Below are 15,041 nucleotides of genomic sequence, written 5' to 3' on the forward strand. Positions count from 1 at the left end.
CACACACACACACACACACACACACACACACACACACACACACACACACACACACACACACACACGCGCACGCGCACACACACACACACACACACACACAAATGTGCACGGATGAATACACACATATACACATACATGTGCGTGAACACACACACACACAGACACACACACGCACACGCACACACACACAAATGTGCACGGATGAATACACACATATACACATACATGTGCGTGAACACACACACACACAGACACACACACGCACACGCACACACACACAAATGTGCACGGATGAATACACACATATACACATACATGTGCGTGAACAGACACACACACACACACACACACACACGCACACGCACACGCGCACACACACACACACACAAATGTGCACGGATGAATACACACATATACACATACATGTGCGTGAACACACACACACACAGACACACACACACACACACACACATGTAAGAACTAATGAAGTACTCATTTATAAAATGTGTGTTACCATAACAACAAATTCACATACACAAATGCATGTTCTGCATTTGACCTCTGCACCTCTACACCCACAAATAATATGTTTGGTATATTATAGGTATCATATAGTTTGCATGACTATAATAATAATGATAGTAAAGCACATTTAATGTATTTAATGTTTAGAATATGATAACAGAGTCTAGAGTGTGGGGCTCTCTAATCTTTGTGTCATTTCTACAAATAGAGTTGAACCTCATTGTCATTGTTGGACACACACATGCATTCTTTCAGAGCCTCCTCTTACTATGATGGACAGAGGACAACACAGTGAAGATAACTGCTGAATTGCTAAAACATAACCATTTCCACATCCTCACCATTCAAGCAACAAGGAAACAGCGCACTGACCCAGATTTGGGTTCCTTAAACCCTGTGGTAAATATCCATGACTATTTATCGAAGAGAAACACAGGACATCTCCTTTAAATGGAGACCGAACGGAATGAATCTGTTTGTTTGTGATGTCTGGCATGAAAACGCAAATATATAAATATGTATGAATGTATTTGTATATGGCATGTGTCTGAATGTATATGGTGTGTGTATGAATGTATCTGTATATTCCCCAGCGGAGGCAAATGTGAGAGCTCAGGCTCTTTGTCCACTGCTCTACCTGTGGAGGAGCTAGTGGCCATATTGGTAAGCAGGTCGCTGAGGTAAGTGTATGGGTAGGGTGGGGGGGGGGATACAGAAACCAGGTTAAGGAAGAGCTGGTGGTGCGAAGGTCGCCCCCTGAACAGGGGCAGCCGAGGGTCAGGGAGCAGCGGGACCCTTCTCTGGGGGGTCAGGGCACGGGCCCCCGGCTGGGCCCGCCGCGGCCGGGGCTCGGAGGGGAGGAAGAGGCAGGGGGCGACCCTGGAGTAGAGGGACCCCAGCCTCACAGCTCTGCCCCGGGCCAATGTGTTCTCAATCAGAGGAAACACAAACAAGTGCCTGATTTAAGGGAAAGGCCACGCCGCTCACTGCAGGACCCGTCGGCCAGGCCCTCTCTCCCCTTCTCTCTCTCTCTCTCTCTCTCTCTCTCTCTCTCTTTCTCTCTCTCTCCCCTCTCTCTAATCTCCTCTCTCTTCTCTCTCTCTCCTCCACGCCACCCACAACCCGCCCGCCATACCGCACACCTCCCGGGGAGCGTGGGGGAGGACAGCGGAGGAAAAGGAGGAAAAAAGAGAGGTAAAGACAACAAACACCTAAGTCGTTAACAAGACACAGAGGCGTCGGATTCCCCTGCCTCCCCAGCCCCCACCCCCCGGTCCGGCACCCCCCTGACTCTGTGTCCGTCTCTGACTCTGTGTCCGTCTGTGTCTGCGTGTCCGTCTCTCCCATCCTCTGTGTGCGGCTGTGACGCGGCCTCTGTCCCGGCTCAGCAACACAAACAAACAGGGGGATTAAGGACTTGGCTGCACTAATGAAGCGCAGATGAGCAGGCAGGCAGGCAGGCAGAGAGGCGTGCTACAGGTGAGCAGCAGCTTCGCCACCGCAGGACCGTGGCTACAGCAGGACACAGGAATGCATGGCTGTCTGTGTCTGCGTGGGTGGATGGATGTTTGCCTGTTTGGAGGTGAATTTCTTTACGCAAATGTGTCCTCTCAGATTAAATACTTTCATGTGATAGGTGTTGGATTCTCTGGTTGTTGCGTTGTGTTTTAGTTCTAATGTCTGTATTGAAGCAAGGTGTGTGAAATGTTTGACTGCCAAAGTGTGAAATTTATTTTTTTTATAAATGTAGTATGTGATTTAAGTATAGATGTCATTGTGGCATAAATGCATGTGTCTGTGTTTTTTAAGCAGCCTGAAAAAGAAGTTTGAAGAAGACTGCAGACTTTTAGAGGAAGATAAGGTAATACTTTTCTCTGTGATCTGGTGATGTTATACCAGTGTGTGTGTGTGTGTGTGTGTGTGTGTGTGTGTGTGTGTGTGTGTGTGTGTGTGTGTGTGGTCGGTGCGTGTCTGTCTGCGTGTGTGTGTGTGTGTGTGTGCACGAGCATGTGTGTGTGTGTGAACATGTGAGAAATACAGACATAAAACAGGTAGACAGCCCAACAAGACCTATGAAAGAACTCAAGAGCAATCGTTTTGACCACAGCCCGCATATATGCGGGCGATCAGTCATTTTCACACATGATGTGAAGCGGGGCGCGAGGCCCCGGCAGACACAACGCGGAGCTGCGGAGCACAACGCAGCGCTCAGGTACGATGGCAAGGGGAGCCGCTTGTTATGTCTTACCTAGAACAGATAAGAGCAGATTAAGGTAAAGCAGCCTGGTCCTGTACAGTCATCCCCTCCCCTCGTCCTGCATGGCCTATTGTGAGGAAAGCAATTACCCGTGCACTAGCAGAGATCCGTGGACGGTCAGACCCCCAAGTTGATGGAGCCCATTGTACGCTGTATAAAGGACTTATTATAATATGGGTTGAGACTCTGAGCTGATGTCATCACTGCTAATGTAAAGATTAGGTGACATAGGTGTGATTTTCATTTATTCTTTCCTTCAACTTTTAGGCATACCCTCGATTCAGCTGATATGATTTGGGTTCACATGGATATTCCTAGCATAGTTTAATGTGTCATATTTGTTATAATTATTTTTTGAAAATAAATGTATGTTTGAAAATAATATGCAAAGCAACATGCTTGAAGTTCCTCTCAGGTGTTACTGGTAATTTTGTAAAATCATGTAGGTAATAGTATTGTTAGGGTAAGGGTAGATTATCGATTGGTAAAATACAATAGAAGATGATTCTTAAGTAGACAGACACAGGAAACAGTATAGGCTTGTAAGGACAACTCCCTATGTAAGAAAACACAGTTCTCCCACTGGTTTCAATGCCATCCTCTATCTGGGCTCATAAAATAAGATTGGGTAGACATAACAATTCTTTTCAGTTTGGGATTCCTTTTGCCTTTTTATCAGCTGGTTATAACACCCTGTGCACCACACAACTAAGATATGGGGAAATCTTTTTCTGCGAAATTCTGCTAAGAAATGACAAAAAATGTGAGTTTTATTTATGTGGGATATTTGTAAATAAATTGTGTCTTTTGAGCAATGAACAAAGGACTGTTGAAAATGTGGTTGAACAGCTAGTTGTAAAGGTCATAACCCAGAAGTTGATTCAAACAACCACTCTGAGGGCAATTATGTGAAACAACATGAAATTTCACACAAACACACACACACCTACATGCACACGCGCGCACACACACACACACACACACACTACACCGCACACTCTGAAATACATGCTCTATTGTTTCAGATACTTCACTCTTACTTGACTCTAGCCCATTGTGTTGTCAAAACAATAGGCTCAGGTTCCTCACACAAAGAAATTATTCTCCTAACATTTGTTTTAGTCTCTAAATTCTACTGTTAACACTGTCAAGGAGTGAAAAACAGTCATCATACAGAGAATTTACAGTAAAACATATTTTATCTATGCTCCTACTTGGTGCTGATCATTTACAAAATGACAGGCTTTGTGCATATTTATATTTCTTTTTTTTTTTTTTTATCTAACATCCTATTTCTGAGGAAAGCTCTAAAAATAGTATCATGTTTTGCTTGTATAATGTTGTGTGTATGCTGTTTCCTATAGCCCTATGGCCTTTCACCCACAACTCTTCTAAAAACAGTTATTATCCTCGGAGATTACCAAAATAAACAAACAGGTCAATCAAAGGGCTTTACCCGGCTAGCTATTTCTATTAAAACAACAGACTGTCTCTCACACTCTTAGCATTTTCTGATCTGAAAATCCACGACACTCCCCCGTCTAGTCTACTGAGTGGGACTCTTCCATTGGGCTGACTGGCTATCGGACGTGTGGCTGTTCACTCTGTTCCCGGCCGTATCGGAGAACGTGTTGTGACCCGATGGTGTGTTTACTGAGCCGGCGAAGCTCAGCAGTTCTCAGCTCTGAGAGAGGCATGCTCTGCTATCAGGTGTTGACTCCATGGAGATGAATTGACGAGCGTCAGCTCAATCTAGCTGCTCATGCACGTGCAGAAGAGACAGAGAGACACAGGAGAAGAGAGAGAGAGAGAGAGAAAGGCAGACATAGAGATAAGGAGTCCTTCACCTCTGCAAACCTTCACCTTGCTCCCCTTTTCCCACCCCCCAATCCTGATTCTCTCAATCCCCCTCCCTTTCTTCTCTTCTCTTCTCTTCTCTCACTTTCTCTCCCTCTGTGTTTTTCCTCTTTCTTTCAACACTCCCCCTCCCGCCCGTTGTTCTTCCTAACCCCTTCTCTGCTTACCCATTGCTTGTGGTTACCCCATGATGGATCTTGTGAAGTTGGTTGGAGAGTCAGCCTGCGCACGGTGCATTTGAGCTTAATTGAAGCTTCTATGAGCCGAGCTCTGGTTCTGATCAAAACAGCCTCCTCCGTCCGAGCGCAGCTGAAATCCGAGAGATGCCCAAAGGCCTGTTTTACTCCTTGGCCACTCAAGCACCATTACATGGACTATTACTCTATTACTATTACGGCAGATGACATGTAGCTAGAACGGTTTTACCAGTTGTCAAAACCAGATAGAATCCGATCTGTCCCATTGTTTGTGCGATTTGTCTGTGAATCAGTTCATCACATTCACTGTGGCATCATGTAGCGGCTGGAGGGAGGCTTCTTAAGGATACGGTTCCTGTGGGTGACCGTGTAAGGATGTACAACTGAAAAGCCCATACAAATCTTTTCTCAAGGTGCTTCACAACTTTTTTTTTATCTTTCACTCACCAGCTCATTACCAAAAAAAGAAAAAGGAAAAGAAAACGCAGCAGTGAACAGAAACACAGGTCCTTTCTCCTGATCCTCAGGTGGCTGGCCAAACAATACCACAGACTCGCTGTATCATTTTGTCAAGTTAGACATCCTAATCTTAATGCTCCTCTAAAGTTGCCCCCCACCCCCACCCCACTCCATGCCTGACAATGTGTCCCATGGAGAGGAATGTTAAGCCAGCACAGGAAGCAGCTGAAGTGGTTGCCCATATCAAAGGGCCCAGGTAACTGACAGGTAGGAGAGAGGGAGTGAGGACGTGACCCTCTCTCAGCCACAATAGAGGTGTGCACCTGTGGGGACTCAGGGGTGTTGGAGGGGTGTTGTCTGTGTGTTGGCGTGGAGGGTGGCGGCAGAGCGGAGCCCCCCGTGCTCAGACTTGACCCTGGCCCCCCCCCGTGACCCACTGGCCTGCAGGTGTTTGGGCCCATTGTCTGCAGCAGGCAGGCAGAACCGCCGGGCTGACATCTCAGGTATGTGCTGCTGCTGCCGTGTATGGGGGTGTGGGAGGAACGTGGAGGTGTCAGTTGGACACACACACACACACACACACACACACACACACACACACGCACACGCACACTCTCTCTCACTCTCTTTGACACACTCACACTTACACACATTGACTTAGTGACACTTACTGACACATGTAAACACAAGATACAAAAGCAGTTCTCTTTTGATCGTTCCAGCATGTAATACCATAAGAGCGCACACACAAACTCACAAATAGCAGCAAAAAGAGAACGTACAGGAGGTGGAGGTAACTTTTGGGTAAACTGCAGATTATTTTTGTTTTTTGTTTTTGTTTTTTTATTTGAAAGAAAATTAAAATATTACTATGCTGTTATATGAATGCTGATGTGTTGCGTAAGACAGAGAAGGAAAAATGACCATGTCCATCTATTCCATCTGAGGCACTACTAATGTGATAGTTGTAAGCGGGCAGCCTAAGGACACTGGGCCCAGTCCCAGGAAGCTTACTCTCAGAGACTGTCAGGAGAGAAGCCGCTCCACTGAGACCCTGAGGTTTGGTTTGGCACTGCAGCCAGGAACGTTGGTTTTAGTGGTGGAGCAGATAGGATGGATAGACCAGCGAAAATTATCATTTTCATCCTCTTTTCCAAAAAAATATCTTATTTTCCAAAGAAGATAGTCATGGAGGATTTTTCAGAACATAGAAGCTGGAGAGGACTGACTAAGAGAGCTCTGCACCGTCATTGCCTTTGACAGATCCTGGGCATTTGGCTGTATTTCCTGTGACAACACAGCTGCTTTGCACGTCCAGAGAGGGCAGTACGCAGCCCTGCGCCGCTGCTGCGCTTCCTCTTCCACGGAACACAATGGTTTACCTCACGCAGCACTCGGCGTCAGTGGCGCGGGGCCAGGAGACGCCTGGGAGGGCACGCCACGCTACGCCACGCTCCACTGCAGCCGCCACCCACTGAAATAGGAACGTGTTAGAGGTGCCACTGCGCAGAGACTCCCAGGAGCCTGCTAGTTTGGCACACACACACACACACACACACACACACACACACACACACACACACCAGTGGTGGAAATTTGAAAATGTGTACATCTACCAGCCACTAGCAGATTTTTGGTCAAATTCACCAGCCACTCAATATTAAAATATTACTTTGTGTCTGAAATCTACCAGCCATAATTTCCATCCCTGGCACACACACACAAACACACACACGCACACACATACATACACTCACACAGATACATGCAAACTACCTTATCTATTATTTCAAGTAAGATATTGTTCACACTCATTGTTTAAACACACCACTGGAAGTTGGCATACACTTACATACAGCATTCTGCCTGTGGGCAGACAGTAGGCTACCGTAAAGCCTCTCAAAAGAAAAAAAGAAGTTTTATTTATCTCAAGTTTTCCTATATATGTCAGCACACGGATAAGGCTTTGTGTAGTGTTACTACTCTCTTCCAGTTATGTACAACCCCTTCAGTAAGACACCACAGATGAAGCATGCATTGTTTGGTTCAATGTTTTATTAATCATATCAGATAACGGTGTTTGCTGTGTTGTGTGAGCATGACATATGTCTGAGGCAGTGTTCAGAGCTTAACTACTTTCCAGGTAAGCCGTCTGTCATCAGAAAGTAGTCCCCCACACACACACACACACACAAAAGCAGCCCTCCTTGGTCTCCCCTAAACTAGAGCAGCGATGTAGGGGCAGATAGCTCTAAAAGTGCCCTGAGGATGTTTATGCAGAGAGATGACTTTCCCCTGATAGAGCTGCGTGTAAGCCCAGTAAATATTAACTATGCTCCTCGGCCTCACAGAAGGCCGTGCCCAGCGTGTGTGTGTGAGGGTGTTTTTTGGTCGTACTATTGAAAAGAAGAGAAAAAATGGCTTTGGAAAAAAAAAAAGAAAAAGCTGGAGACTGGAAAAAGCTGAGGCCAGGCCAGGAACATGAATGCGATCCAGGGAGCGCATGTGAGAGTGGGGATGAGAGGACAGATGGCTGGATGCGCGTAGATGGACAAGTGAATGAGCGACGGAGTTGCGAGATGAAATAAGGTTGGGGAAAATTTCCTCCTAATCCAGCTGTCTCAGCTCGGAAGAGATAACGAAGGCCGGCTGGGAGAGAGTAAGACAAAGAGAGGGAGAGAATAAAGATGTACAGAGAGATAAATAGTGAGTCGGAGGGAGATAAAAAGCCGGAATGTCCCCTCTTAGCCCTCAGTGCTGTGAGGCCTTATACCCGCTGTGGAGACATGTCTCTGCCTGCAGCACTGAGCCCTCTCTCTGTCGCCCCCCCAACCCTCTCCCTCTTTCTCCCTCTCCCCCCCACCCTCTACCTCCCTCTCCCTCTCATTCTCTCTCTCTCTCTCTCTCTCTCTCTCTCTCTCTTTTTCCCCCCTAACTCTGTGAAATGGGCCATACTATCTCACAGAGAGGTAGAGTCAGCTCTCATGGTGGTTCCTCCGTCTGCTAGAGATTGGGCCACACTGGCTGACTCAACCAAATCACAGACAAGAGATGGCTGGCACTGGCGCTGATGTCCGCCTCCTCTCACGTTGGTTTCAGGTGCTATTTTGGTGCACCGGTGTGAAAGTCACTTTAACATCCTGTAAATGTTTGTTTTTACACATTTGCAAATAGGAATTTATAGAATGTACTACTATTACTGTTATTATTATGTAACTACATGCGTGTTTAATTCATTTCTAAATATGTTGTCTGACAATATCAAGGCACCTGGTAAGTATTGGGAAATCGGGAATCACTGTTGAGCAACATCATCTTTCCAGTCTCGGTTCATGTGTTTCATGTAGAGGTGGATGGCTGAATCATACTGGCGAAGAGTGAGACCTCAAACACACCTAGACACACACATACACACACACGCTCACACGCAAGCACGCACGCACGCATGCACACATGCACACACGCACACACACACACACCACACAAACACACACAAGCACACAGACACACTCATGCATGCACACAAAGGGATAGATAGTTATGATAGGTAGAGAGAGAGAGAGAGAAGGCATAAAAGAAAAAGATGAATAACAGCCCATACTGCCCTCTCTCCAGCACTGGGATGAAAAGCCCGGGCCCCTCTCCTGGCTGCTGCGGTATGTGGGGTAGGACAGGGAGGATGTGATGGGGGTGATAAGGGCCAGGCAGGGGCGCTGGTGCTTGGGTTCAGTGCCAGGACAGTGTCCACATATGCTGGTATTCGTGACAGCCTCCGAGATGCCAGAACCTGAAGGCGAGGCTGCTTAGCTGGGGAGCTGGGGTTTCCCAGGAGCACCAGGAGATCACCGGCAGAAACGCTACTAATATTTCCCCCCTTTTTCTCGTCAGTGGGAAAGGTAAGGCAGATGGACATCTGCTCAGCTCTATCTGCACACTATTTATTTTCTATAATAAACAGACCACCTACCAACTGTTTTTTGAAGATGTAACCTGGAAGTCTGTGCTTATTTGTAAGTAACTTTGGATCAAAGAAATGGAAATAAAAATGGAAAGACATTTTGGTTTAAATATACATGCAAATGTGGACCATATATAGCATGCACAGGAAAGAAAAAACTATGTGTTTGAATGGAAATAATCATGCTGTATTGATGTGAACTCAGTTCATCATCTCGTTTGCATTTGCACCACAGCCTGATGTGTATCTCTAATCCACATGCTATCTGATGGAGATGTATGTGGAACTGGCGGCCAAACAGAGTTACCTGTGATGGTATGGAAATGCAGCTGAGTGGGGGAGGATTGAGGTGTCTGCTATAATAGCTCCTGTGCATAACTCACTCTCTCTCTCTCTCCCTCTCTCTCTCTCTCTCTCTCTCTCTCTCAGCTGTGGCCTGTAGAGGCCACCCAGGTGTCAACAGTGGTATTATTGGGCAAGGGAACCTAAAATGGCCTCTGCGTCTCCTTTTCTCACACTCTGTCTCTCTCTTTCTGTCTCTCTCTGTCTCTCACTCTCCTCTCCTTAATTCCATCTCTCCCCCTCGGCCGAGAGCAAGTGTTAAAAGCCCCAGGAAGGAATTTGTGCCTCTCAGGGCGGCTGGGCCTGTGGGTGTGAAGCGATGCCTCTGTCTCAGCTGTCAGCTTCACTTACCCAGCATCCCCCTGGGCAACCCTGGGGTTGGGATGGTGATGGTGTGTATGTGTGCGTGCGTGCGTGCGTGAGTGCGTGCGTGTGTGTGTGCATGTACATGTTGTGGGACAGGTGGAACTAGAGGGAGTGAAAAAGAAAGATCACAAAGGAGAAGAGCAACAATGTAGGAAAAGCAGCAATATCGAACATACTTGCATCTAACATACTTAAAAATGCATGTACACATATGTTTATGATATAAAACATGCACATGTAAAAAAGTAAATGTAGGAAATTACATAAATAACTTGAAGTTGCACATTGCCCATGCAACTGATATAGTCAGCTGGTTACAAAAACCTACTTTGTTAAATTTCCACATAATAAATGTTATATCATCACATAATTCTTACAATGCCAAACATCTAAATAATTGGAATGAAATAAAATCCATGAGAGAAATGTTTCTTATTCAATAATTACTTAATGGGTCAAATTAATATAACCCTCAATGATCATAACTCCCTATGAAATATGCCCTGTCAATTATTACACCTCATAAAAACACAACTATGAGAGACTGACAGTAACATGCAGCTCATGCATTGTGCACTACATAAATATGAAGGGAGCAAAACCATTTAAGCTTTTAGACTTCCTTTGTTTGGCCAGGCCGGCTGCCAAATGAGAATCCCTATGGCCGTGGAGCTGGGCCTGATGACAGCCATTGTGCTCTCAGCGTGGTAGCCATTGTAAAAACACACGTATCCTGCGTTGTCCTTTTAAGTGTACTCTTGCGCGCTACTGAGGCTTTCGCGTCCTGAAATATGTCCTTTTTAAGTTAAATTAGCAAGTTATTAGTAGCCGTCTGAAATGTACACCTGCCTAACCGCCGAAATATGAGGCAGAGCAGAACGAATCCGTTTCCCAAAGAAGAAAGGAATTTCAGGGGTCAAACGATCTTTTCCTGAAATGAAATCACAGGCAGTTCTTGTTAGCTCTCTCTTAGACATGTAAAGTAGAACTGTCTCCAGTCGAACCCAACCTCTGCCTCTCACCCCTTCACCTCATTGAGTTAGCGTCAGCAGGGACAGAGTTCAAGCCTGCCACATCCAATAAGGCCTCTCCGTCCGGCGAAGACTGCTGTAGCCCATGGCGACTGCACCGAGCGCTGGACTGTAACCCTCCATGCGCTCCTTCGCTCCTTGTCATCGCTGGCAGCGGCGGCGTGGCATAGATAGCACCATTACCTCACAGAGGGTACTGATCAAAGGCGTGAGCCGAGGACCGTGAGGGGACCGTGACCCTGCCCTGAACACCAGGGCTATGCAACAGGATCTTCAGTTCACCTAAGGTGTAAGGGGGAAGGGGCTTTTGAAATTCATAATACAAATTGGTTTTTCCATTCACCAAATTGCTTTATACATTCATAATGGTTATGATGCAACATAACACATGTGAATGGGCCTCCACAGGGAACAGTTTAAATGCATTTAATATGATTGCTCTTGCGCATCTGGTGGTAGTAACTAACCTTTGGCATGCTTCGGAGTTTATCGGAACATTTAGCACCCATTCAGACAAGAGCGCTCTGGTACAACCTGTTTCGTGTTTAGTCTTTAATGAAATAACTCCCAACCTCTAAATGCATTCCGAATCATAGTGAGAGAGAAAAGCTGGGACAAGGTCACACTGCAGAAAAATATATAAGGAGAAAATAGGGATTCAGTAGTGGCACATAAGAGCTTAAATGAACATGTGTAAATGAGCTGTGATGTGTGAGTGTGTGTGTATATATATATATATATATATGTGTGTGTGTGTGTGTGTGTGTGTGTCAGTGTGTTTGCGACTGTCCATGTCTCTCTCTGTGTGTGTGTGTGTGTGTGTGTGTGTGTGTGTGTATGTGTATGTGTGTGTGTAGTCACTCAGTGAGCGTGTGTAGTGTGTAAGTGTGAGCTCGGGAGAAGGAATTGGGGTGAAATCTGGAGAAATCTGACCTGCGTTTGCTCTGACTGGCCCCTCTCTTTGGGCGAACCCCTAAGATTCATCAAATTGGATCAAGATGACATCAATAATAGACTCAAGCTGCAGCACAGGAGAGACCCAGTGATCCATGTATTGTTTTTTTCAGCTCGTTTTTTTCTGAAGGCACATTCCAACCACGGTCACCATCACATTTATGACATCAAAAGATTTTACACAGATGTCAACACATTGGTGTGCGCAACACTGTTTCATCTCATTGAAAGGCTTTATCTGATTTAGGGAAAACTCCCATCATACCGTTAATCCTATTAATGAGTCATTCTAAATTTGAGGATTGCAATCAGAGTACAAAAGTGATTGGTGACTGTGTACAGATTTCACTGATAGAACACAGGGAGGAGGGATCCTCAAACAAATCTTAAAAAACAACAATTGTCAAATCAAGCACGGATCTCTTATTTTGGGCCCTGGTTGGAAGTTGCTCTCCGACACAATGACTGTTAGACCGTGACACCCCTTATCTAACCCTAACTGTGGCCTATCATATCCAGTTATGAGGATTATTGTGACCTCTTCATGTTACCAAGGTTACTAATCAAATTTCCGCATGGTACTGTGTCTACAGGTCTTTGTGATAAAACAGTCCCCTGCCTTGCCGAGCTTGGCGGCGCGGCCATTCTTGCCTTATACATGATGAGGTCAGTTCATATGTAATTCCTAGGATGAAAGACTATACTTGTGTTTTGATCCAAGAAAAGTAAAAGGAAAAAAGACAGCCTTACAAAGACTCCCAGACTCCAGCTAGTTATTGGGCTTCACGGCCAATGAAAAAAAGCAATCTGTTAGTTTAAGTGGATGAGCTTGCAGTCTAATGTGCTGTTAATGTTCTCTTGTAATTATCTATAATGACCTACTGTGCACAGACAGTGTTGTGTTTGAAAATAAAGTAGGCTTAAAACTATTAATAGCTTACAGAAGACTACTGGGGAAGCTTAATGTTGTCACAATCAGGGGTTCTAAAGGATTCGTGTCATAACCCCGCTCCCTTTCAAGCCTAATCAAACTCTGCTTCTGGGACAGAAACAAACAAACACCCTCTGTAGTGGCCAGCGGAAACGCGAGAATAAATCTAGTAATGAGCGAGGACGCATAAATGTAATTCCGTCCGGCCCCGTCACTCAACGGTCAAATCCAACTTTAGACGAGGAGGCTCAGAACTGGAGGCGCGCAGTCCCATTCATTACCACGCTGCTGTAATAACAGCCGGGCATCCTTCCATTGTACGCACGGGGACCACAACCCACGGCACGGACAGAGACAGTGAGTGACTTCAGAACTCCACTGAACACTCCGAACGTGGAGACTTCCTGTCTCAAGTCCTCACGCAAGCCGCATCGCGACAGGGCACGAGCGTGCGCGCACCGCTGTTCTAATGGCAACACAGGAAATGGCTTTCGGATACAGGGCACATGCCTTCGGCCTAATGGATGATTATTTATTATTTGCACGGCAGACACCCTACCGGTGCAACCCTATTGCGTTGTGTTTGATGTAAATACCAAGAGTATTTGTTTGGAGAGAGCATTTTGTGTCTCTGAGAAGAAATTATTCATATTCTGATGTATTGAAACTGACAGAAAAATGACAGCAATAGAAAAGGTGTGAAATGATGGTGTTCTCACTGGGCAAACTTTTAAGAGGGCTTAGGTATACCTTGTTCACTCAACTTGTTCAACAGTACCATTGCACTATTTTTTTCCCAAAACGTAACCACAGCGAAGCTTTTTAGAAACGTTTACGATTAATCAAGTATGGGCATGTTGGCTCTAAAGGCTGTAAACATTAGTGACTGAAGTCCTAAGAATTGACAAACAAACTGGAAAAAATAACATTAACTATTAAGCTTAGGCTATTGCCGAAGACTAGTTCAGATTTCACTTAGCTAAGTAAAGCAAACATTCACTGTGTGTGTGTGTGTGTGTGTGTGGGGGGGGGGGGGTTGTGGGTGTTTGTAATTTGTTTGTAAATATCAATTTACACAAATAAGACAGTTGTAAATGGCAAACTGATTGATGTATTCTTTGTGTACATTCAAATAAATGACGATACATCTGTGAGCAGAAACATTTTACACCCATGTTTACATTTACTTTAAACCTATTGATTTTAAATAGTAAACATACAGTCTTGTCGGTCTTTGGTATTTTGAATATAGTAAAACACTGGCTGAGGATGGGGTAATAGCCCTCTTTACCTGTGATATATCAAACCTATTTCCAACATAGGCATGCAGCTTTTTGCAGCACCACCAGATATCAAAGGCATATTGCTGGTGTTTTAGTGTGTATTTGTTGTTATAGTACATATCATTGCACCAGTATAATGCCATTTGGCCTTGCGGTAGTATGGGGGCGTTTACACAACTGATTCCAGGCGATCTCCTATTGAGCTCTGTTCTGCTCTCGGTGTTCTGACAATAAGAACACAATAATACTGCAAACAGAGAGAGAACCTCCAGAGTGACACTCCCAAGCTCTAGGCTGGGTAATATTTTACATGTTTAACATAAATGAGATTTTTTTTTAGGTTGATCAGTCTAGTTTATGGTAGACTGTAACTGAATGTGCTCATAATAGCATTCTTTTGAGGGGATGTTTGGCATTACTGTCATTCACATATCAATGCAACATTGATACTGCGGCTATTTCTGTAGTGTTTTGAATGTTGAATGTCCCCTCTGATGTAGATGCAACATGTAGCATGACCATATTCAAAAAATTCACATGCGTGTTCCTGCGCGCGCGCACACACACACACACACACACACACACACACACACACACACACAAAATACACAGAGAGAGAGAGAGAGAGAGAGAGCAGGATGACAGAAAAATAAACATAGTGCAAAAACGTCAGAGTATTCTACACAAACTCCATTTCATAACCCGAAGGTATTACAGATTCAGGATTTTGGTTAAACCTGAATGATCTACAGTTAAAGGAAAACATCCCTCTACCTTGAATGATTCCCATCGGAGGGTAATTGGTGATGAAGGATACATCTAAAGCATCTTTCACCCTGATACCCAATTAGGAACAGAGGTTAAAAAAGGCATAGGCTGTC

General features: G+C 45.1%; 2 long non-coding RNA genes across 2 annotated transcripts; both read right to left on the reverse strand.

Annotated features, from left to right (window-relative positions):
- Positions 1–7,485: 7,485 nt before the first annotated feature.
- Positions 7,486–8,757, reverse strand: LOC125302957. The gene is made up of 3 exons (XR_007194991.1): positions 8,566–8,757; positions 8,251–8,435; positions 7,486–7,944 (listed from the first exon to the last, which is right to left on the reverse strand). It is a non-coding gene; the product is annotated as an uncharacterized LOC125302957 (long non-coding RNA).
- Positions 8,758–8,802: 45 nt separating this feature from the next.
- LOC125302962 lies at positions 8,803–12,442 on the reverse strand. Its single transcript, XR_007194992.1, has 3 exons — positions 11,926–12,442; positions 11,460–11,617; positions 8,803–11,274 (listed from the first exon to the last, which is right to left on the reverse strand). It is a non-coding gene; the product is annotated as an uncharacterized LOC125302962 (long non-coding RNA).
- Positions 12,443–15,041: the final 2,599 nt, after the last annotated feature.

Source organism: Alosa alosa, chromosome 1, assembly GCF_017589495.1.
Source record: "Alosa alosa isolate M-15738 ecotype Scorff River chromosome 1, AALO_Geno_1.1, whole genome shotgun sequence".
NCBI lineage: Eukaryota > Metazoa > Chordata > Actinopteri > Clupeiformes > Clupeidae > Alosa > Alosa alosa.